This window comes from Anser brachyrhynchus (assembly GCF_964034855.1).
Source record: "Anser brachyrhynchus genome assembly, chromosome: 6".
NCBI classification, from domain to species: domain Eukaryota; kingdom Metazoa; phylum Chordata; class Aves; order Anseriformes; family Anatidae; genus Anser; species Anser brachyrhynchus.
The window spans coordinates 41,439,501-41,456,791 of NC_137700.1; the positions used below are offsets into that span (position 1 = coordinate 41,439,501).

The 17,291-nt window shown below is 50.2% G+C and overlaps 1 long non-coding RNA gene across 1 annotated transcript; it reads left to right on the plus strand.

Annotated features, from left to right (window-relative positions):
* The first annotated feature begins 5,107 nt into the window (after window positions 1–5,107).
* LOC308197348 lies at window positions 5,108–16,539 on the plus strand. The gene is made up of 3 exons (XR_013952835.1): window positions 5,108–6,946; window positions 11,402–11,456; window positions 12,740–16,539. It is a non-coding gene; the product is annotated as an uncharacterized lncRNA (long non-coding RNA).
* The last annotated feature ends 752 nt before the right edge of the window (window positions 16,540–17,291 follow it).

The following is a 17,291-nucleotide window of genomic DNA, read 5'->3' on the forward strand; positions in this document are numbered from 1 at the left end:
TAATTCAGATTAGAAGCAGAAGACAATCGCACAACTGTAGTATCACAGCTGCAAAATGGGAATTATCTCCTCCACACGCAAGTGAGATTATTTAGAGAGAACCTGGAAAGCGCCCGTCCTTGGCACCGCGTCAGCCGGGAAGACCTCTGGCTCTTCTCATCTCAGCTCCCGTCTCTAACCTCCAGGCGTGACGTGCTAAATCCCCACAGAGCAAATCAGGAGATAACCTGACCGGTGGGAAGCCGCTGCTTTGAGAGCAACGCAGCTCCACGCCCCGCAGCCAGAGGTTTCTGAAACTCTTCCTTGGCCTGCGTCCACGCAGCAGCAGCCTGGGTCCCTTGGGGTGGTGACAACCGGTGGCAGGGTGATGGGCCCACCTCCTGCACCCTCACGGCCCTCCTGCTCCTAATCCTGCCCGAGAAGCACGATGACCCAATGACCGGAGCGAGGGAGGTGCCACTCATCCTCATAAACAGCTAATCCGGGCGCTCGGCTGGGATTAAGGGCATTATTTTAGCAGCAGGCTTGTGGCCGACTCCCGCGCCGTGGTGCTCAGCAGGGGCACAGGGGCTGCTGCATCCCTGGGCTCTCAGCTCTCTGCCATGTGGCATTGCTAACCACACTGCTTCCTTCCCTCACCGCTAGGCAATGGCTTTTGTCCTCTAGTTCTGAAGAGTCTGTGATTTTTTATAATTTTATTTTTTAATTTTCACCTTTTTTCTCAGCCTCACCAAGGCGACGGGAGCTGGTCCCTGCCTGCTCCGGTGCTCCCGTGCATCCCGCTGGGCTTTGTGGCTCTTCCTGGGCACTTGTTGTAATTAAATTCCACTTTCCCATTCCACACCCAGAGGAGCTGTTGGCTTTGGTGCACTAAGGGGGCTGTAACCCATCAGGACCAACAACTGTGCCTTTTCCTGGGAGATAAATTGGGCACGCTGACCAACGCGTGAAGCCCAGCGCTGCTGTTCCTGTCTTTAACAGCTCTTGCACAGGTTGCTAGCAGGAAACGTTTGCTCGCATCCTTCTGAGCTGATGATTTTGGACTAAAATCCTGAATTTAAGCTCTTGTATCCAAATTGAAGCTCTGCCTGTTGACCCCATCTCCAGAAATGCCCCACGCCTCGGTGCTGGAAGGCTTGGTAAGCGTGCAGGTTCTCCTGCTCAGTGCACTTTAGCAGGGATTCAGTGACCGTTGCATCGAAAAATCACTCGGTAACTGTCTGTAGGGAGGAGCAGAGCTCGTCCTCCACCACTGCCCTCTCTGCGCGAGAGACTTTCTGTATTGTCCCTTCACCCTTGTTTTGTTCGACCAGTCCTTTCTTTGAGGAGCTTAAGGTCTGTCCTTCTTTATGGGGTCTCGAATCAGACTGGCCCTTACTCCCTATTATAACGCATCTAATAAATTTGGGGCTTTCGGTTTCAGTCCTAACACGAAATGTAACGGGATGGGGGCAGTAAGAATAAGAGGACTGACTTGCAGGTTATTCTGCAGTTATGCTGCAGCCCCCGGTCCTGCACCCCGGACAGCTGCCACGTGGGTTGGCTGCTCAGATCACAACTGGGTCCGGTACAGCCTCGGTGCAGTTCGAAGGAAAACCCAAACGAGCTGCCAAATCAAACCACGTGTGTTTTTCAAGCTTAACATAATCCTTTCTTAAGCTTTATTAATGCCAGTTTAAAGCCTATCTGTTTATTTTTATTTTCTTTTAAGCTTTATTCCTTGCTTGTTTGAGAAAGTCCTTTTTTTTTTTTCTTTTTAAGGACTTGCAGGTACCTTGATCCCCTTTTAGAAAGGAGCAAATCTCAGAGTTTTGCAACCTGTATTTTTGAATTACCCATAAAAAAAAAAAAAAAAGAATCTCCATCCCCTTTTCATTTAAAATACTTTTGTAATTTGATTTTAAATTTAAGTACGTGAGCTTCAGGTAACAAAACCCAGCCAGACCTCCAGATGGAAAGGACCATGTCGTGTGTCATTCGGAGAGGCCTCCTGCCTGCGGAGTGACGCTTTTTGCTGCTGTCGGGTGCCCCTCTGGCAGGCAGCTTTAACAGCGGACACTCTGCCTTTTCGGACATAAATGCGCTTCCTTAAAGCGGCTGCCGGTGCGGCAGCTGAGCCTTCAGGGATGTAAAGATGTGGCCTTATCCACCGCGGAGGAGCTCAGGAGGCTGCTGGTGAGCAAAACTGAAAATTGAAAGGTCTGGTGTTTGATGGAAACCCTGAGGTTTCAGTGGCAGCAGCAATGGCTTTCCTTTTTTTTTTTTTTTCCTTCTGAAAACTCTCATTTGTGTGCAGTCTCTTCTAGCCCCACGTAGCCTGATGTGAACCTGATCCTAAGCTGCTTGTGATTATTACTAATTTCTTTCTGGCGTGATTTTGTAGAGAACTGAAGGGTGCCTGATATTTTTGCAGGACGCAGATGCAGTTGTGTGAGGACCGAGGTCCCCCAGCTGTCCCCAGAGCCACCTTTGTCCGTCAGCACCCCGCTCCTCAAGGACGTGCTGCCGGGGTGCATACAGAGATTTCTCTTTCCTGCTTTTGTCTCAGGTGAAGGAGAGGAGCTGTTGGCTGGGTCTCGCAGTGCAGAAACCCACCTGGTGTGCAAGAAAAGGCAGATTTTCTTTTTTTAACCTCTCAGCCCTGCTCCTGGGCTGTGAGCCACCCAGGCCAGCTCTTTAACACCGCATCCATGTGTGCGGTGTTTCTTAGGGCAGGAGCCTTAAGGTGGGATTGTCAGATACCGCGGAGAGGATGTTCCTGATGGCAAGGACGCTCCTGCAATGCCAGAACCCAGACATTTAAAAGAAATGGAGCCCTTTCAATAAAACGCCTCCTGCAGGACTGCTGACCACACGATGTGGAAGCGGAGCAGGCCCCGACTTCCTGAGAGACTTGTTCGCAGCTCTTCCTGGTGGGTGAGCACGGCGTTTGCCAGAAGGTGATTTTTTAAAGATCTTTTTTCACTGCATACAGCAATGCTCACCTCCATAAACAAAATAAAAATAAATAAATACAGCATGCTTTCATTTCAAAAGCCCCCCAAGGAGCTTTCCAAGCGTGTGAGGGGGCCTCCAGGCCCTGCTGCCGCTCGCAGCCCATCCCGCTGGTGGGGGTCACCCAGCCGAGCCCCCGAGAAGGGCAGCGGTGGCTGCAGGTCCCTGCAGCTGCTCCTCTGAGCTGCTGCCCCATTTGGGGCAGTAAAACATCCTAAAAACAACAAAGCTCTGAGTCCAGGACCAGCCCCAGGCCGCCACGCAGCCTGGTTTTGCTCGTGGGCCTCTGCTGAGTTTTGCCTTCCCGGAGGCAGCCGCGGCGTCCCGGGGACTTGTCAGCACGGCGAGGGCGCGAGGGGCAGCGAGGGCAGCCTGAGTGGTGCCCACGTCTGGCGAGGCGGCAAAATTACCTCGCTGGCAAGCCCGAGGCTCACCCTGTGCTCCCGCACGCCCTGCCAAGGTTGCCCGGGGAAGGGGTGCTTGCAGAAACCCTGGCCGGCCTCAAACCACCCCAGACGAGTGTTTTCGGTCTGCTGAGGGCAGAGCAGCCTGCCAGAGCGGGGCTGTCCTCTCAGGGTCTGCTTGAGGAGAGCCCCAAGTCGCGAGCTGCGTCCTGCAGCATGGCCTCGGCGGGACGGCCCGCATGCCCGAGCGGCGCCAGGGCCTCTGTCTGGGAGTCAGCCACGGGGGGCTGAAAATAGCCTGCGTGCTTCCAACCTGCGATGAGGGCCTCTAATGGCCTTGAGGAGCGCCTGTCGCCTTGGGTGACCCCCCCAGGCCCCGCTGGTGGCTGCAGATCTCGAGCCATCTCCCCGCACGAAGGTTTCAAAGAGCTTTTTTTCCAAAACAAAACCCGTGCCAACCTCTGCTACGACAGCAGGCCGACGCGCTCACGGAGCATGAAGCGATACGGTGCTGAGGGGAGGGTGTTTTTCAGTGTGTTTAGGGCCGTGAAACAAGAAAATTCAGGAAGAGCAGCCTCCCCACCACGTCCTGGGAGCCTTTCAGCTACAGGCCCCACAGACTCGTGCTAACCAACAAGAATTCATGTATTCAAAACGTGAATTTTCTCCAAGCCCATGGGACTGTACATTTCTTTCTTTTTTTTCTTTTTTTTTTTTTTTTTCCAACAACCACAGATTTTGGTTTTGAACTGGAACACTCTGAGGGTTTTTCATTTGTTCCTATTCACAAATCGCTGCGATTTTATCGACCGGACTCGAGGGTAGGAGATCGCGGCAGCAAATCAGCCTGGCAGCCAACTCGGGGCTGTCTGGTAGCTCTTGGAGGTTTTACATCCAAGAAGGTGGCTGACCCTCCTGTTTAACTCTGTTTTTTTTTTGACTAACGAGTGATCTGGTGTGGGCTCGGAGCTGCTGAACGTATTCTGGCACGTCTTGAGCAGGGAGGTGGGCTTTGGTGTGTGACCAGCTGCTGATGCCACGCGTTTGTAGGACTTTGGGCCTACGTAATTACATTAATGAGTAAGGTCTGTAGATGGGACCGATCTCTGGGTATAGCATTTAGGTTTTTATCTGTCTTCAGAGTGGTGTGTCAGCACGCGTTATGGCTGGGTGGGAAGGGAGAAGAACGTCCTGCTGAGGGGGAGACGCGCGGATCTGCAGCCTTCGGCGTTTCCAATGGTTTGCACAGCTCCTCGGGGGAGGCTTCTGGGTGTGCTCAGGGACATCAGTCACTCTCACCACTGAGACGGACGCGGGTCACAGCTGAAACACGCTCCTCTTTGGTTTATCACCGCAGTGATAATCCAAAACTTGGCTTTGCAACACAGTTTTAGACTTGGATAAGCAAAGGTGGTCTGAAGAGTCAACCAGAAGAGCCCTTCTCAAAGCCTCCATCATCATGACAGACTGTCTCAAAAGGGACAGACTGAGCAGGTCTTCAGGGATCTTGGCTGTTTATGTAACCCCATTTTTAATCCTCTGACTTCTGTTTGTAGGTTTACCTTTTCCTTTTTTCCTTTAAAAAGAAACCCTACGTCTTAAAAAGAAATCCTATGGAAAGAATGGGGGAGCTTCTTTGACACACTGGCCAGCAGCAATCACCAAGACTGCATTTTGGCAGGATACCACCACGTGAAAGGGAAGACACAGAACCTCAAGTGCCATCTAGAAAAATAAATAAATAAATAAATAAATAAATAATGTTTTAAGTGAATGTCCAACAGTGACAAATTCCAGCCACGTTTGTAAGTTCGCTAGATAAAAGAGTTCACAAACACACCATGATTATCTCATGGAGGTGGTTAATGGTGGCCCAGCACCACCAGTGACGTGACAGAAGGTGCCAGTCTGCCTGACAGCTTTTTTTTTCTTTTCCCTTTTTTTTTGGTAATGATCATTTTTGAATACCTTGAATAATTCTCAGCTGCAACTGCACAGTCATTGTGGGGGGGAATTATAATCAAAATGTCTCTGATGTGAACACTCTGTGCTTTTCCCTTTTCCAGAAATACTTCCACAGACTGACACCTGCTATTGTTCTGATGCTCTTTTTGCTCCATCAATCCTCTCTGCAGAGATTTCATCTCCTCTTTTTTTTCAGTCGCTGTTACAAAAGACACTGACTCAAGTCTTTCAGAGTTGTCATTTCAGAAATGGCTTCAGAACAACAACAAGAAGCGTTTTGTTTTTGAGGGAAGGCAAGAGAGCCCAAAAAGTCAAAGTATTTACTGGGGTAAAGTAGAGCACAACTTTTTAACAGATGCTGAAAGAACAGATCAGTTTATTTATCATCCCGTTGGTCTCTGCCTTTTGGGATGTTTTAGGCATTTGTAAGACCTCGAGGAAAATCGCGCAGTGTTTAGGAAGGGCTCACGCTGATGGGTTAGGTTGCAATCCAGCCAGATTAATGGTGTGTGGTCCATGATGGAGTAATGGCAAAGAGGAAGAGGCATGGGGCCTGGGCAAGGTCCCTGCTCCTTTTGGGGTCGGATCCCTGCCCCTGGTCTCCCATCGGGGTGCTGGGTGCTGGTTCTGGGGGCACAGGGGGGGACAGCAGCGCGGGGCAGCCTGCCCTGGGGGCCATCTGCCAGCTTATCTCCCGGTGCCACCATCTGTAAGGCATTAAATGACCCGCTCCCTATTTAAATCAGAGGCTGTCTCGACAACTGCTGTCTGCGGCACCGCTTCGGCTGCCCTCCCTGGGGTGAGGCTGGAGCAGCGCTGAGTGTACTCGTGGAGGGGATTCGCCGGTAAAAACGGATGAGTTGATTTTAATAGCACAGCTTTCTGAAAGTGTTTGAAACGATTAGCAGCATTTATTCACTAAACCCCTCAAGCGCAGTTTTCATTTGGTGTTCTGTATATGAATAAAACCTTCCTTCGGAAGCCGTGTCACTCGGTGGAACCGGATCGGGTGAGGAGGGAAGTGCCCTGGCACCAGGGCACGGCAGCTAGCGGAAGATGCCGAGATGGGGTCAGCTGCCTGTTTTGAACGCGCTGATCCGTACCCTGCCACGGTCAGGGATTAACTGGGATCCCAAATGGGCACGGCATTTCGTTCAGCCGTCCTCTGAAGGCCTGCATTACCCCTTATATTTTCCAGGGAGCTCCAGCGTTAGGTCTGGTGAAGAAAGGAGGGAAGGGAGGGCAGCGCCGAGCTGCTGGTGCCGAGCCCCACGCAGCGGGCCCGGGGCCACGGCAGCAGGGAAGCGAAGGAGAGGGAGGCCTTCACGCAGGTGAAACGCTCGTCGTTGCTCCTGGCAACGTCTCTGGATCGCTCGGTGCTGGGTGAGACGTGGGAGGTTGGGGAGGAGGTTGCTGCAGCCTTCCGCCGCCGCCGTGGGATGCGAAGGCGTCTGCCGCCCGTTTCCAGCTGAATTCCATAGGGGGGTCTACACGGGCTGCTGGTCAGATACGTCGTATTTTAACCATTTGGGAGAGAAATGTTTGTTTCAGTTCAACGTGACCCTCTCCTGCCACGTTTTCAGGTTAGTCAACAGCTCTCATTCGTCATGAAAAAGAATCACGAAGAACACGTTTAGTATTTTAATGCAGTTGTCTCCCACTTGGAAACCTTCCCCATCCCTTATCTTTTCCAAAGCAAAATAATTAAAATCAGAGCTTGCTTTGCATCCCAATGCAAGTCTATTTTTTTTTTTTTAATGTTAACTGAAAAAATGGCATAGATAACTTCACCACAAGAACATCGTAACACACTTATTTTATTCTGGAATAGGAGAGACAACACGGTAAGAGCCTTGGTGCCTCGTAACAGGTTTGCTTGACTTCCCACTTTCTGGCATGGTCATGGTCTCACATTCAGCCTGAGAGCAAGGTTTTCTTCAAAACACTGCTCTCGTGTATCACCCCTGCTCCCCGCGGCTCCGGGCAGCTCAGCCCATCGCCCTGCCGCGCTCCCCACAGCCACGGAGAGGAGATAATAATGCTTGTGCCGTGCATGAGGATTAATATTTTAAAGTGGGCTGAGGTTAAAAGGTGCTGTGTGGATCTGAGCTGTGCTACTGAAGGTCAGCAGAAGCTTTAGGATGGAGTAATAGCACTGTTAAAAATAATGATGATTTATTCTTTTCAAATCCAATTATTTTCCGGAAGAATAGCAAGCAGCTTCAGTTTAATGGCCTCGCAAGTCGATCGCAAGGCATGCAAACCCTCTGCAGCTCACAACGCTTACATTAGCCCTGATGCCTTCTCTCTTCGTCATTTAAATGTCTGCTTGCAAAACAGCTCCTAGTAAGCTCTGCGATGCAGAAATATTAGAACACGTAGTCAGACGATTCCCTACACGGTACTTTCGCCTTTCACCCAGGGTGGTTTTTCCTGGCAGCGGTGTCAGGCCACGCACCGCGTAGCTGGTCTGCTCACCCCGCGGATCCCCAGGCAAAAGTGCCCGTGTAGGGTTGAACGTCCATGGCAAGCCCTGCGCTTGCACGTGGACGCTCGATATTTGCCTGGCTGAGCGCTTCTGGTGCTGCACATGTGCCTCGTGTGAACGGATCCATCCCCGCTGCCATCCCCTGGATGAGCAGGCGGTCCTGGGGCCGCAGGCGCCGCCAGCGCTCGATACCTGTTCATTGGAGCACGTCGCCCATCATCCCGTTGAGCGCACCGCGTTATTCTTTAGGTTAAAAAAGGGAGCAGCTGTTGGTGGTGCCACCTGAACGCGGAGCTCCTGCTGCGCTGCGAGCAGCGGGCACCGCCGGGCTCCTCTCTCAGGGCCGAGCCCACGCGCCGGGTGCACGTCTCCTGGGCAGCTCGGTAGAGCCCCTCAGGGCCGGGGGGATTTATTTATGGGAGCCACCTGAGCGCCACTTTGAAGATTTTCTGCTGAAATTTGTGTGCCGGGCAGCATCCATGGCAAGAAATTCCCTCTATTTCTAATGCCACTCCTAAATTGTTTTTTACAAAAATGCAATCTCAGTGATGGATTGTTAAACTCTGGAGGGAAGGGAAGGATCGGTAGTTCCAGCTGGGGCGTCCCTGCGCTGCGTCCCAGGGCTCGCTTGCTCCTGTGCCCCTGTTTTCCTGCAGCAACCCCCCCCAGGACAGCAAGCCCGGCGCTGCGTGGACCCGAGGAGGTGCAGATGAATGGATTTGTGTGACCCCGCTGCCCTGACACCACAAATCCCCAGGGAGGTTTGTTGCGAGCAAGAGTTTCCGTGCCTGTCTGCACAATGTGACCATCCCTTTCTGCGTCCTGTTTACAAACAGCAGCAGGGCTGGGCTGACCCAGAAAGGTTTTGTTTGTGTCTGAGCTGCGCTGGCCTGTGAAGGGCTGTAAATAGCTCCTGACAATTATTTTAGGGTTTTGAAAGGGGAAACGGCTAGCAAATGTTTTTTGGAAAAGGTCCGATACATCCCCGCGGGGGGCAGGGATGAGGGGGCTCGCCAGCAGCGTGATGTGCTGCGACTGCAGCTGGGATGCTCAAGGTAAATGCCATTTCTGGGCACAGAGATCAATGCAGGGACTCTCTTCTCCCAGCTGAGCCTCGGAGACTTTCCTGGGCTGACCAAAAATCCAGCCCGCTACCCGTTAAGCAGAGGGGCTTAGGAAACGCTGGACAAAATCCCTCGCAGAAGGGAGGCAGAGTTAAATCACTGCAGCACTTCAGACTGCAGCTCCGTGCCCGTCCCTCTCACGCCCAGCTGAGATCATTTCAGCAGTGCACAAAAACGCAGAGCTGGGGGCAGGTGAATGCAGATCCCATCGGTTCTGCCCGGATAGAAACGTGTCCCTGCACAGCAAACCTCCTAAACGTGGCTGGGTTCACAGGGAAAGAAGTGGATCTCTGCAAAGCAGACAGGTCCTTGTGAAGAAGCCTGAAATACGTACTAGGATAATAACTGTGTTTTGTTCTTAGTGGGGAGAAGGTGAGAAGCTAAGGAGAGCAGAAAGAAGGATGCAGGGGTGCCAGGAAGGCTTTGGCAATGCGTCGAGCAGGCGGCACAGGTACCACAAGCACCGTCAGGCAGCGAGGGGCTCCGACCTGGCCGCAGCAGGTGACACGGGGGAGGTCATGGTGACATGGGGGAGCTGGCAGTGGCATCTGGGTGACCACTGCTAGTGCTACCATGAGCCCCAAACCAGGCTGTTGCCAGCTTATGCACACATCATCGCTCCCCACTGTGCACAAACCCCAAATAGCTCTTTGCTCGTCACTGCAAATGTGCCTTTGGGGGCTGGTGAGCCTGGATCCCACTTACTTGGGAAATTAGCGATGTCCGATGCACAAAAAGCCCGAATTTAGTGTGGAGACAGGGACCTGTCCAAGTCTGCAGGTAGGCATTGCCCCCTTTTCTCCCCACTCTGTTCCTGGGGGGCCGTGTTGGTGTCCCGAGCCATTAAACGCTGGGGTCATCCACCTTAAGGTCCCGGTGCCCCCTGCCATGCGAGGCTCAGTTTGGATGTGGGCCTGATGGATGCTTCACTTTTACAGTGCCATCAGGATGAATGGATTACTGAATGCTGAGGAGACCGGATCAGATCTTGACTCTTGCCTTGGGTTAATTGTCTTCTGTGGGGACCTGGTGTGTTTCAAATGGCCTGCACTGGAGCAAAGGGGGAAAAACTACTGAGCTGCAGCCTGATCCTGGGATGGGCATTATCTGATGAGCTGCAATCTGAAATCTCCAAAGGCTAGGGGAGAGCAGTCCTTTTAAAGCAGCAAATAAATTGCAGCTCCAAGCTGGGACGTTGTTTGCCATTTGGAAATGGAAATTCAATCATGCAGAACAGCTCGGTAACTGCTAAAAGAGAGACTGTTTGGGGGAAGGAAATAGGGAGGCTGACTCTCTGAGTTTGTCCTCTGCACATTCTGCATGTTTTTGGTTTTTTTTTTTGGAAATGTTCATTTATACAAAGCAAAGGTTAATGTCCAGTTAGAATAAGCCCTAAAACTCCACTCTGCTCCAGGGTTTTCCTGGGGCTTCTGTGTGGTTAAGGGTTAAACACTGACACCCATCGCTTATTCCAGTGTCTCAACTGCTTCTGAAATTTGGTAAATACGACTTGGGAACCTGGCTTTAAATCCATCATCACAGGACAGCTTCCAGAGCATTTCTGAGAATTTCTGTTGGTGTTACGTGACTTGGAAAGCTTTGCATTACCTAAAATCTGAAAGCGTTATCTCTCCCCCAGCTTGACTTACACAGAAAATCAAGGTGTGCATTTTGGCCTCGGCCACGCGTGTAAGTGAAGTGGGAAACGAGGGAGGATTGTCCCACATCTGACCTGACGTGGTTGCGGGGACCCACCAGGAGGCTTGTCTCAGAGTTTTGCTTCTCACACATCGTAATTCCAGGCCTGTCTTTGCAAAGCCGTGTCTGTGCTTAGGAAAACAGGAGTGTGAAGGCACGTGGAGTGCCCACGGGATTCCTCACCTACACACAGAAGAGAGGGGGAATCTCCTCCTAGGAACAAGTGTTCATTATTTTAGGTTCTGATTACAAATTGTTAACCCATATTGTTTCATGAATTTTGACTTTCCTGTGCTACAGCTCCAAGTCTCTCCCCCTGCCCTGGCTTTTCTTGTAACTCAGCCTGCATACAACTCATTTAATCTTTCCCCAAAGAGTCCAGGGAATTAGATTAAAGATGCAAATTAATAAAGTATTGTAGCCATGAGACCTCACGCGCTGTAGGAACCAAGTGGAGTATATCACCCTGTATCAGAAGTCCCGAAGTGCTGCTACTGGAGGCATTTTGCCAGCCCTAGTGCTGTGTGCTGGAGCGACGGCTGAGGAACCCGCTGGGGACTGGGTGGCTGCGCCCAGGGTGCGGGGAGAGAGCTTTTGGTGTAAAACCTCCTTTGGATTTCTCGCTGTTAAACCTCTACCATTGAAGAGCTGGCAGAAGCCTGTGCAGATATCTGAATTAAAGCCTGCTGTGTGTCCAGGATGTCTGACCCCAAATTCCTCTGTTTCAGAGGAACTGGGGCAGTGCTCGGCTGCAGGGAGCTCCACGGCGGCTCGGGCCCACAGGTAAGTGTCTTGTCTGAAAATATGGCAGGGAAATGCAGCGTATAGCTGGAGGTTTTATCTCAGACCACTTCAATTCACCAACAATGAAGTAATTAGAGTTTGTCCTGAGCCTACAGGACTTGGAAAGATGACAGACCTTCTCTTCAGGGAGAGGAACAACGAGGGGTGGCTCCTCCACTGCGGCTTCACCCACAGGTCTCAAAATGCCATGCCCTCCCACAGACTTGGTGAAATCAGTCTGGGGCTGTGTTTGAGGTCTGTCGTAGAGCATTTGAGCATTTCAGTGCAGGATCAAGGCCAGATGGTTACGGGGTGCTTCTGTACTTGAGGAAAAACTGACTGGTGTGGCACAAGTCTCTGTCTTCAGGGGACAAGTCCGTGTGTGGACGTCCGTGCCTAGCACAGCCACAGAGTGCTCTGGCCAAGCTCATTCCCTAAGCCAGGGAAGGAGACCATGCCTCCAATATTGATCTTTGTTTAACGTAATATATTAAGCAATTTAAACAGTAAGAACCTGGCAGCACTCTGGCAAACAGCCTTGCCAGAGCTCTTGTAGCATCATCTGCTTCAGCCATCCTCTGCTGTACCCAGCTCTGCCAGCAGCTTCGGGGAGAGGGAGAGGGGGGGATGCCCTCCTGTGCAGCCCAGGTCCTGAGACTGGTTTTTGCTGAACAGGTTGGGTAGAAGACCTCCTTTTTGTAGCAATATTGCCTTTTCTGGTGAGCTTTGTTCTCTGGGAGGGAATGCAGCGATGCCGGGGCAGGCAGATGCTTTCGCTCTCCAAGGCAGGGCAGGCTGACAGATAAGGGAGGGCACAAATCTGGGCCACACTTGTTTGTGACTAGTGGCCTTCCCACAAAGCGCACCTGTGTGTCTGGAGTGGTTTTAAAGATCCCCAGGGGAAGGCTAAAAATACACAGCTGTCTGAGCACAGGGAGCTGAGGGAGCGGGGGGCTGCCGTCTGCCTGAGCGGGGCTTGTTTTCGGAAAGCCGATGGCTCCTGCCCATGGTGGCAGTGACGCCACGCACCCAGCGTGCCCCGTTCCCTTCAGTGATCCAGATGTGAGAGAGAAGCATTTCTCTCACCAAGGAGGGTTGTTTCTGAGCGTTTATGTGTGGTGGGGGAACTCCCGCGATTAGGCAGGGAGAAGCCCGACAAGTTCAAGCACCTAACAGCATCCTGAAACGGAGCAGGCCGGATCGCCGCCGATTTGGGACGGAGCACCTTCCCAAGGTCCTTCATGAGCAGAATTTTCTCCATATCTGTGTCATTTTCCTCACAGGTAAGCTGTTTGGCCTGCCGGAGGAGCAGCAGGGCGCTCATTAACTAACGACCACAGGAACGACGCTGCCGCGTGCCCTCCTGCGGCACCGCCTCTGCCCCCATAGGAAGCAGCAGCACAGATCCCGCTGCAGGCTCCTACGGGAGGAGGCCAGCAAAATGTGAATTTACAGGGACCGTGCTGTGCTCGCCACCTTCCTCGGGTTGCCACAGAACGGGTGTGAGCCGTGAATAATCCGTTCTCCAGTCACCGCTCCTGAGGAAATGGGGAAACGTTGAGATTTTAATAGCGTTGGGGTTGACGTTGTCCGTAGAAATGATGAAGACAACAGCTCCTGGGTTAGGAAGTCACATTAATTGAAAATGGGGAAGGTGCTCGCCCTGCTGCCTGGTCCTGGGGCAGTAAGGACCCCACACCATCACCACTCCCCCCATATACATCAATGTATGGAAGCCCCATCCCTCATATGATGCATGCACAAGTCCTGCAGGGCTTAAAATCCCCCACTCCTCCAAGCTGCGCTGTGGTGAGAACGTAAGGCCTACATCACATTTAGGACAAAATAAGATTTATCCACGTCACACCACCTTTGGTTTTCCCTGCCGCACCTCTGCAGGCCGGGAGCACGCGGCCGTGCCGGGGACCCGCTCTGTGTGACACCGGCCGGTGAAATGGGGGGGCTTCCCCGGCCCCTCGTGGCACGTACCTGCTGGATTTGGCACGGGCAGGACTGGATGTGCCCTGCGAGGATCCTGCTACCCAGTGCAGACTCTTGTGTGTGGTGAATGCGGGGGGAGGAGGGATGCTGGAAGGGACAAAGCCGGGAGCAGTGCCACGGAGGGGGCAAATTGTATTTGTGGGCAGGCAACAAACTGTTTGTTGTGGGCAGGTTCCCTTCCCTCCGAGATCACCTCAGCTGACGGTCATCAGACGGGCCTGAATTCTCCATTACCCAAATGATTGTTCATATCCTCCTGTGGCAGCTTGGAGTCTGTTATTACTGCTCATGGCCAGCCCCACAAAGGATCACAGGCCCCGTCCTTACTGCTGCGGGTGCAGCCGGCAGCAGCACCACGAATGCAGGATGTGGTAACGCCTGCTTCCACTGGAAATCCTATGGGGAAAAGTCCTCGGAACCCCAAGCCCACAACTGTTGGGGTCACTGCACTAAAATAAAATAATATTTAAAAAATCATACATACATTTTGTAAATGAAGGAGAATATTGCCGTGTAGCAGCACTGAAAAACAGTCTGACGAGGGGCTGACCAAGCACCTCACAGTTCCTACTATACATGGATTTTTTTGTGCACGTTCTGTGCAAGACTAAACATCACACAGCTTTCTCTGACCCCTCCTGGCCAGGCAAAGTTCAGAAAATAAATCACTTTTTAGGCATCTTTTTACACCTTCCACATATCAGTTTGTCTAAGAAAGATGTGGAGAAACTGATGCCCAGCAAAAGAAAAAAAGACACTTTTTTTCCAAAGGATATTGTTGAGAAACTTCAGATGAACTAGGAGCAGGTCATTCATGATACAAATCTCAGCAAGTGCAGTGGGGTGAAAGCTGAAGTGGATGTTTACTTTCATACCACTTACATTTGTGATCTGCAGCTAGGAGCTGAGATTCAGCTCCCTGTTTGTTTAACGGGATAGGACAGAATATTTCAGGGTACAGAAACCCATGTTCTGCCAATTCATATACAAAATACTTCCTGGGTTTGATCTGTGAAGAGCAGCTGTTCTTTAAGATGCTGGAGGTACCTTTCCCTTGGACTAATTTGAACAGTTGTTAAAAAAAAGTCGCAAACTAAATACTCAACAATTCAAGTAGGCACTGCAGCTGTTTGGTGGGGAACACTTGAGTTATGGAAATGGGGAAATTGCTACTCTACAAGAAGATGCAAGCTAAATATTTCCTCTGGTGTGGGAAGTGTTGTCACGGCAATGGAGAAAAACAGAGCACCCAAGGAAATGTGTGCCACAGGGAAGGGTAATTATTGCCTGGCAGACCTCATTCATTTCCCTGCTTGGATATTTGGCACGGACTCTTGGAGGCAATTACACATGACCAGGTCTCACCTTTTAAAAACACTCTGTATAATAAGAGAGAGAGAGAATGTGCCTAAGAATATCAAAAAGTTTTACTTCAATGTATATTCAGCCCTTTGATCATTTTTCTCTCCCTTAGTCATCATTTTTGTGGCTGAACGCTTTAATTTGCCACCAAAGGCAGTTCAGTTTCTCATCCACACCAGGTAGCCTCTGCTCTCTTGTCAGCTTTAAAACTACCCCGTGTTTTTGAGACCATTTATTTAAAAATAGCATTTAAAATCAAGGCGCTCGCATTACATATAACCCCTGAAACAGCTCTGTAGTACTCCATAAATTACAACCTCTGCTACAGACCATTTAATGCAAGTAAGACGGAAAAAAAATAGCATGCAGATGATGATGAAAGGCAAAAGCATTTTTCAGAACTCAAGGTCTACACCGTAAGAGTAAAAAATTTCCTGTCTCTGTTGGGGGTGACCTTGCAGAAACTAGCTTCCATGTGTATCTCAAAACATCAGGACTAAATTAGGGCTTTGTAATGTGAATGCAGTCTGAACAAGACTGTGCAAATTCCCCTGAGGGGTCAGCGTGCCTAGGAAGTAACTTGTTTAGCCTAGTGTAGATGCGGAGAAAATTACTGAGACGTTTTCAAGTGTGGTGAGCTGCATATGTTGATTCCTTTCTGTGTTTAGAAGAAAGGGGATCTCAGAAGAGCTTGCAGGTAAATGGCTTTTGGAGAGATGGCTGCTAGGCGGTAAGCTAAATACTTGGTAGACAGCTTCAAAAAAAAAAAAAAAAAAGCAGACGTTGTGGCAAAAGGCAATTTGTTGAAACCAAATCGTTTTGCTTGAATGAATGTTTCAGCAAATTTTTGAGCTACACTAACAAGCGCCCCAGGCAGCTCCCTGATGGTCTGCCAGGAGCACCGGGAGGCGGCCGGCACCTGATGGAGCCATCGCTGGGGAAGCCCCGTGTCCTGAGGGGGCATCAATCCCCACTTCGGAGCCCACCTCTGGGCCAGCTCCTGGGCTCCCTGGCTTGGACACTGGAGACCTCGGGAGACAGCGAGGAGCTGCAGACAGCAAGTCCCAGAGTTCCTGGATAAGTCACTGAAAAAATAAATAAATAAACAAATAAATAATTCTGAAGTGGTGTGATGATTTGACTTTTTTTTTCTTGTAAATAAGATTGTTCCTTTTCTGGGAGGTTTTCAATATTCTCTCTTTCTTTTTTATTTTTTTATTAAGTGTTCTAGATCTATTAGGCTGGAAGAAAAAGAAGCCCAAGCTTGTCTTGGCGTTCTAGATTAATGGGTTGTATCTCTAATCTAGGATCTCTTATTTCATGCAGCCTCAGCAAATTGGGGCTTTATGATCTCCACCCACATTATCTTTCAATGAATAAATGACAAAATTAAACTTCGTATAGGTTTTCAACACTGAAAAGAGGGAAAGAGTACTTGTTTTGGAGACAACCAGTGCCAATTTGGACTACATACTAGAAAGAAATATTTCAGTGAGGGTGGTCAAACGCTGGAACAGGGCTCAGGGAAGCTGTGGGATTGCCACCCTTGGAGGGATTCAAAACTCGACCATCCGAGGCCCTGAGTAACGTGGTCTGACTTCCAGCTGGATCACACTTTAAAGTTCTCCTTGCTTTGAGCACAGACCTCCAGAAATCCCTTCCTACGAAATCATTCGGTGATTCCACGATGTTTTCTGACACACTGCTAACAACAGAGCTGTGTAAAATGTTGGATGATACCTACAAGTACAAAAAAATTATTGTAGCCAGAGCTACAGCACGGTCAACTGTAGGGTGGACTACGGCATCCATGCAGTCCAAATGCAAAGACTGACAGCTCTGAAAGAAAAGGAATATTTATACTCTGCTATACGAGGGAATTAGCTAAACAGAGCATATCTACCCAAAATGCAACTCAGAACACAGGTGCTAATATCCCTTATTTTTCCTGGCATATTTTAGGAAGACCATGATTACTATTAGAAGTAAGAACCTCAACCTGAGTGGCCTTCTGGGGAGAGCAAATCAACTCACTCCTCTGCGCTAAGTTGGGATATCGGTCCAGCACCGGCACAAAAAGAAATGTATTCTGCATCGTGGAGCTGGCCATCAAAAACGTTAAAATAAATAATAAAAACAAACGGACAAACAAAAAAACCCACACTGATTTGTCAGTCTCAAAACCACCTGAAATGTGTTTTTAAAGAATGAGCGTTAAGAACCAATATTTGTGGTTCTTTTTGTGTCTTCTACTTTCTGAACCTTCAGACCACACCAAGGTTATTTAGTTCATATTTTACGCTTTCCTCCACTGCCTTGAGGATTAAAAATCAACTTTGAAAATAAAACCTCCAAGTCTAACTAAATCACTTGACTCTAGAGGCAGAAGGTCTAGGACAGAAAAGTACACATTCCAAGAAAAACATTGCAATACCGAAAGTTGATGGAGCTGTGATTTAACACTGTTTAACC